The 7340-nt window shown below is 44.1% G+C and overlaps 1 long non-coding RNA gene across 1 annotated transcript; it reads left to right on the top strand.

Annotated features, from left to right (window-relative positions):
* Positions 1 to 4930: 4930 nt before the first annotated feature.
* Positions 4931 to 6751, top strand: LOC140955906 (uncharacterized). The gene is made up of 2 exons (XR_012170646.1): positions 4931 to 5535; positions 5715 to 6751. It is a non-coding gene; the product is annotated as an uncharacterized lncRNA (long non-coding RNA).
* The last annotated feature ends 589 nt before the right edge of the window (positions 6752 to 7340 follow it).

The following is a 7340-nucleotide window of genomic DNA, read 5'->3' as shown; positions in this document are numbered from 1 at the left end:
GGATAAAAGATTGGCTTCGAATTGGCAGGAGGATGTTGTCCATCAACAGTGCATTTCGTGGGTTATTCTCCAAGAGGTCCAATCTAGTGTCTCGGATGCGTAGAGTTTCATTGGGTATCACTGTGTATCTTATCTGGGAAGAAAGAAACAAACGGGTCTTTGATGCAAAATCCAGAGAAGTTGAAGCCATGTTCAAGAGATTCCAAATTTTGTTTTATACTGTGTTTCATTTTCATGAAAAGGACCACTTCCAATTGGATGTCAGGTGATCGCCTGGCATCATAGGTTGCTCTCTTCGTTGTGTGTATGGCTCTCCTGTTCGCTGCGTTGTTCTGCATGGCTTCTTGGGCTGCAATGTGAAAGCTATGTTTTTTGCATGCTTTCTTTGTGATTCATTTATTACCGGGCCCTCCACTACACTCATGTGGCGCCCTTGTATCCTTGTTAATTTTGGCTTCTCTGCTGCGTTGGCTGCATGTCCCATGCAGATGGTGTTCATGTGGAATCTAGCTTTTGCCTTAAGCGCTCTTCATTTTGTTTTCATTGTAATTGGCTAGAGCCTGTTCTGCTGTTGGTTCGGTTATTCTTGGCTCCTGCACTGTTTGGGTTCCTGTAATAACCGATGGGTTTTTTTCTTTTGTTGTATTTCTTTTGGGCTAGCTGGGAGGCTATTCCCGCTAGTTTGTAAATTTGTATATCTGTTCTATAGGCTTGCTGTTTCTGGCTGGTCTATCTTTTTGATCTATAATATTCTAACATTTAATCAAAAAAAGAAAGAGTTAAAAGCTCCCTATGATCTATGTACTGTTCTACTGGTTTCCAGCTTGTACCGCAAGCTTGTCTTGCAAACATTTTTGATCTATAAACTTCTTACCTTTGATCAAAAAAAAAAGAAAAGAAAGAGTTAGAAGCTAAAGAGCTCTCAATCAGAGCTCTCAGTCAGCGGGATAGAGAGAGAATCTAGAGAGAGATGCTCTCCTCCTTCATGGAGATGATTCCAATATTCCGGATGATGAGGTCTAAGATTGGCTTTCTTCAAGTTCTTTCGTCTTGATTTCTTGCTCCGATCCTCCTTCCTTGTTTCCCCCCTTCTCAGATTTTTGAAATTTCCAAATTCTTGTTTCCCGCCCAAGTCTCATTTCAAATGGCCAAAAGCAAGAGGAAGGTCAAAGCTTCTTCAACACGTGGAAAAGGCACTCTGCACTTTTCAGCAGATCATGACCATGACAGCTCTTATGTTCTTGCTCTATGTGCGCCTGAATCTGCTCCTCTCGCCAGTTCATCAACCCCTGCTTTTTCTCCTGTGCCTCCTCCTACGGTCTGTGATGAAGGCCTTACCACTCTAGCGCTTATTCCCGAGGAGGTGCCATGCCATCTGGCGGCTATCTCTAACCCCTTGGAGGCTGTTACAGTAGAAGATTGCTCAGATGATGATCCTTTGGTTGCTGCTCTCCTGGATGAGGAACAGTTGGACTTCTCCTTCTCAGATGTTGATGGTGATGACTCCTCACCTGCACCCTCTCCGTCCGGTTGTGTTTCCTCAGGAGATTCTTCACCTCCGACAACTAAAGTTGCAGAAGGTAGTTGTCCTTCTACCACCACTGCTGCTGGGACAACTCCTACCTCTACTCCTGGTAGTGGCGCTTAGAAAGCTCTTTTTTCCACCAGTACCCCGCTTGCTTCATGCATAAGGTTACAAAACTTCTCCCTCAATCATCTTACCAAATCTTGTGCCATAGCTCTGAGGATTTTCAATCTCAGTTTAATGTTTGGCACCTGTGTGCAATCGGTTATGTTGCTGGTAAAAGCCCGGGTTTCAAGGCTCTCAATGGAATTAGCTCTTCAGTTTGGAAGTGTGAAGCCTCACTTACTATTCACGATTCTAGGTGGTTGATCTATAGATTCAGCAGCGAGGAGAACAAAAACTTTGTTCTCTGTGGAGGTCCCTAAATGGTTTATGAACGGCCTCTCATTTTGAAATCCATGCCCCAATTCTTTGATTTCTCCAGTGAAGAGATGTCAAGAGTCCTGGTTTGGATCAGATTTCCAAACCTCCCTCTCTGTTGTTGGTCTCCCACATGCTTGTCTAAGATAGCTAGTGTCTTGGGAAAACCTATACAAAGTGATGTATGTCATATACCCGTGTTTTGGTTGAGATAGACCTTAGAGAGGATCTTCAACATTTTGTTGCCGTGTCTCTGCCGTCTGGTCCCATCCTTCAACAAAAAGTTGTTTATGAAGCTTTGCCCAAGTTCTGTAACTATTGCAATGTTCTTGGTCATCCTCGTATTCTCTGCTCCAAAGTTGCCGCTTGTGCTGCTGAGGTCATGATGGAACCAGCCCCGGCTATGCAAGTAGGAAAGGAGAGTGTTCTTGGTTGTCTGGGTCCCCAGATATTACATGCTCCCTCTCCAGCGGTTCCCACTCCTTCTGTGGATCCCACGGAACCAGTTTCAGCTAATGCTTTAGTTCTTTGTGATGCTTCTGCAGGTTGGATTACTGTGGAACATAGGAAAAAAGCTAACAAGCACAAGCGTAAATCCCCTAAAGGGAAGGAGGCCATTACAGCTGACATGGAAGCCACTTCCTCTATTTGTGCTGATACAGTTGGTTCTCCAAGTGTGATAGACTCAGCTCTTGACACTGCGATTACAAGACCTTCTTCTTGTCGGACAAACCCCACGCTGGATGCAAACTCTCCTATTGACCCATGAAATAGGAAACATCACAAGCTGCTGACTTTAAATGATAATAGAAGGACCTCTCCTCCTCGTGTATCCCCACATACAGGGGAAGGTTGATGGACGGCTTTTCCGTCTGTTTTGGCTAGCTTTTCTTCTGATGCTGCCGCGGTTGGAAGATGCTCTAGATGCTGATTCTGAGTCCCCTAGACGATGTTCATTGTATGCTTGTTTGTTTGTTGCTTGTTCAAGGGAGCCTGTTCCCTTGTTTCTTTGATTATGCAAGCTTTCCTTGATTCTATTGTGGGATAATATTTCCCTTTCTTTGTATTGCTGGTCTCTAACTTCTTTTTGATTTATATACTTCTTACATTTGATCCAAAAAAAGAAGAAGAAAAAAGAGCTAGAAGATAAAAAGCTCCTAGTCAGCTGTAGTAGGAGAGAGATGCTCACTCTTAATTTTGAAATTTTGAATTTTTCTCTTCCGATGGTGCGCTATAGCTCCAGAGTTCTGGATTGCTGCCTCTTTCTTCAGTCTGGTGGCTCGCATCTAATTGTCTGGCGCCATTATTCCTGTGTGAGGATTCCTGCATGGCTTGCACGGCTTCCTCTTGTACTCATCAAATTGGCTGCACTTGGCTTCAACTTGTCTGTTCTTGTCCCGGCCTCTCCTGCCTAGAGTTTCATTCTCTTTGGTTCTTATAGCTGCAGATGATCTTCATCTCGGCTTACTGCTTTTTCTTTAAAGTTTCTTCCCTGCATGAGGGATGTTCATGTTTATGTTTATTTTCTTGTATTCAAGGGAGTCTGTTCCCTTTGGCTATCATTCGAGGGAGTCAGTCCCTTTGCTCACTTTTTGTACTGCAAGCTTTTCTTGCTCTAGTTTGTTCAAGGGAGTCTGTTCCCTTTGCCTGGATATATATCCATTTGTATTGCTGGTTTCCAGCCTATACCGCAAGCTTGTCTTGCAAACATTTTTGATCTATATATTTCTTACATTTGATCAAAAAAAAAGAGCTCTTAGTCAAGAAAGAGCTCTCAATCAATCAAGTCGGGTTAGAGAGAGAATCTAAAGAGAGATGCTCTCCTCCTCCATGAAGATGATTCCATTATTCCCGTTGGTGAGGTCTAAGATTGTCTTTCTTCAAGCTCTGTAGTCTTGATTTCCTGCACCGCTCCTCTTTCTTTGTTCCCCCCTTCTCAGATTTTGAATTTCTCAAATTCTTGTTTTCCCGCCCAAGTCACTTTTCAAATGGCCAAGAACAAGAGGAAGGGTAAAGCTTCTACAACACGTGGAAAGCGCATCCTGCACCCTTCTGGTTCTGTTGATCATGACCATGATAGCTCTTATGTCCTTGCTCTTTGTGCACCTGAACCTATTCTTCTGACTAGTGCATCCTCTCCTGTTCTGTCCCTTGTGGCTCCATCCTCGGTCTGTGAGGAGGGTCTTGCTGCTACAGTGCCTATTCCTGAGGAGGTTCCATGCCATCTAGAGGCTATCCCCAACCCGTTGGAGGCTGTTATAGTAGAAGATTGCTCTGACGATGACCCTTTGGTTGCTGCTCTCTTGGATGAAGAACATTTGGATTTCTCTTTTTCAGAGGATGACGGTGAAGACATGTCCTCCCCTGTTCCTCCTTCTAGCAGTGTTCCACCCTGTTCCTCAGGAGGTCCTCCACCATTGTCATCTGAAGTCCCAGCAGGTGATCGTCCTTTTACCACCACTGCTGCAGGTGCACCTCTTGCCTCTACTCCTGGTAGTGGTGCTTGGAAAGCTCTTTTTTCCACCAATACCCTGATTGCTCCAAGTACAAGGCTACAAAATTTCTTCCTCAATCATCTTACCAAGTCTTGTGCCCTATCTCCTGAGGATTTTCAACCTCAGTTTGATGTCTGGAATTTGTGTGCAATTGGTTATGTTGCTGGAAAAAGCCCCGGTTTCAAGGCTCTTAATGGAATTAGCTCATCGGTTTGGAAGTGTGAAGCCTCACTTACCATTCATGATTCTGGATGGTTGATCTACAGATTCAATTCTCTAGATAATGTTCTTATTATTATTATTCTAGTTAGTTTGCCTTATGGCTTGTTGTTTGTTAAAGGGAGCCTGCTCTCTTTAATTGGTTAGTTCAAGGGAGTCTGTTCCCTTTGTTCTCTATTTAGCATGCTTGTCTTGCTTTTGATCCAGTCAAGGGATTCTTTCCCTTGTTCTTGTATTGCTGGTCTCCAGCTTCTTTTTTATTTTAATATACTTCTTATATTTTATAAAAAAAAAAAAAGAAAGAGCTCTCGGTCAAAGAGCTCTCTGTCAGGAGAGAGACTAGAGAGAGACACTCTCCCCAAAGGAGAGTCTCCTCTAGTCTGCTCTCCTGTCACGGTCTGAGCCTTGTCTTCACATCATCTGCTGATGACTTTGGGTCCCTTTTTGGACATCTTGATTTACTAATGCCCACATATTGACGCTCGATTGAGCCTCCTAGATGTCCATGAATGGCGTGTATCCCGTCTATTGAAGATTATGGTTCCCCCTCTCAGGACCGTGGCTTTGGCCGATAATGGTGAAGACCTATTTCATAGGGGTGTTATGGGATGCTCTTCCTAGCTGAGCATCATCGGTGATCAAACGGTGAGTTTAACCAAACCCTAATTAGCGTTCTGGCTGTTCCCCAATTTTTGAGCTCTCACATCTGGCCCTAGTCGTTCGTGGCGGGAAGATTCTGAATCTCTCAATTGGAACCGGAATAGTCTAATCTAAAGTCTCAGATCCAGATGGTGGAACCTTTTGTGGTTCCTTCTTCATTGATCTCTGGAATCAGGGTTGCTACTCTCCGTCTCCTTCACAATACTTCTGGCTATGGTAGGATCTCTTCTATTTACCCTCTATGTAATGCTCTCCATCTGATATAATAAAGATATGATTGCCCGGTTCTAGTATGGGGTTATCTACCTGGTGCTTATTACATATGCATATCCCCTGTTTGGTCAATGTGTTTGGTTTGCTACTAATATTTTGGTAATTTTGAATGCGTTGGTCAGGTAGCTTGATTCTAAGATGCCCGGGGATATTGATCAACTCACTTTTGTCAAGCTTCTGCTTTGTGTCTCTTTTGATTATGCTCCAGCCCGCATAATATTCTGGCTGGTTGGTTTGGCCTCCTTGGTGATGATGTGCTCCTCTCTGATCTGGTGGGCTTTGACCTTGAAGTTATTAGTTTGTAGCAGTGACCACCCAGGAGAACTATGTGTTGCTGCTATACGCAGCTTTGATGAAAATGGTCTTCACTGTGGGTGGAGGCTCTCTTGATGCTGCTGTATGTAGCTGGATATGTTGTTCTTCTTGAAGCTGGCTGGATATCACTTGGATATTCTGCTTGTTGTTGGAAGTGCAGGTTGTAGGCGTGATGCTGCTATGCGGCCTGTTGCGTCTGTACTGGATTTTGGGTACCTTGCTGTCGTAGCCTTGCTCTTTATAGCTGGCTGCTAGGTTGTAGGCGTTGTTAGCCTGCTTGAATGGTCTTCACTGCGGGTGGAGGCTCTCCTGTTGCTGCTATATGCAGCTGGATTTGCTGCTCTTCTTGATGCTGGCTGGATATTTTGGATATACTGCTTGTTGTTGGAAGTGCAGGTTGTAGGCGGTGTTTGCCTGATTGGATGATATGCGCCCTGTTGCACCTGTGCTGGATTTTGGATGCAGGCTTGCTATAGCAGCCTGCTAGTTGTTAGGCTTTATGCTAGCCTTTTTTAGTATGTTCTTCTGGTTGCAATAGAAGAGCCTGTACTGCTGCTCTAAGCAGCTTTGTAAACTTTATGATCCGGTTGCGGGATGATTCTTGCTGCTGGTTTGTTTGGATTGCTGGAGCTGTGGATTGGTCCTGCTACTCCGTCTATTAATCTTATATGTAAAAGGGAGTCTGTTCCCTTGATCTGATTTACGGGTGATTGTCCTGGGGAGTCTGTTCCCCTGCCTCACCTCTTTTGTATTAGTTCTATTATGTAAGTTCTGTATTGCTGGCCTCCAGCTTATGTTCTCTGTAATTGTTATGTACTCTGCTGGTTTCCAGCTTGTATTACAAGCTTGCCTTGCTCCTTTTTTGATCTATATATTTCTTATATTTGATTAAAAAAAAAAAAAGAGCTCTCAGTCTGGCAATCAACGGTGCCTGGTGATTCCTCGTGAAGATGAGATGACAATTGTTGTGGTGGCTGCATTTGGTTGGTTCTTTCAACTAGTCACTATGATGGTATTTTTGGCTGGGGCTGTTTCTAGTGGTTCTGTGGTGGCTTGCAGCCTAACGACTATGGAGATAATGGGTTTACAGAAATGCTGTTTCTCTTCCCTTCTCAATGTGCATGCAGGAATTTTACGTAGAATGAAACTGAGCATTTATTATGGATGGGAGGGAGCGCTTCTAATTGGCTATTTCCTTTATGCTGGGATTGCTTCTATCTCTGCATGGATGTGTCCACGTCTCTGCATGGAGTCAATGTTTGCTGCTACTCTTGGCTGGTAGTTTCCTTGGCGTGCTGAAGCTAGAAATCTGCATGGCTGCATGTCTTTTGATTGGCTGGAGCCTTCCCTAAATCGTGCACTTCATGGGTTACACTCCAGGAGGTCCAACATGGTGTTTCGGATGAGAAGAGTCCCTTTATTAGGGAGCATGT

This window comes from Populus alba, chromosome 8, assembly GCF_005239225.2.
Source record: "Populus alba chromosome 8, ASM523922v2, whole genome shotgun sequence".
Classification (NCBI taxonomy): domain Eukaryota; kingdom Viridiplantae; phylum Streptophyta; class Magnoliopsida; order Malpighiales; family Salicaceae; genus Populus; species Populus alba.
Note: the sequence above shows the minus strand (reverse complement) of the source record. Positions and strands in the feature narration are given on the sequence as shown.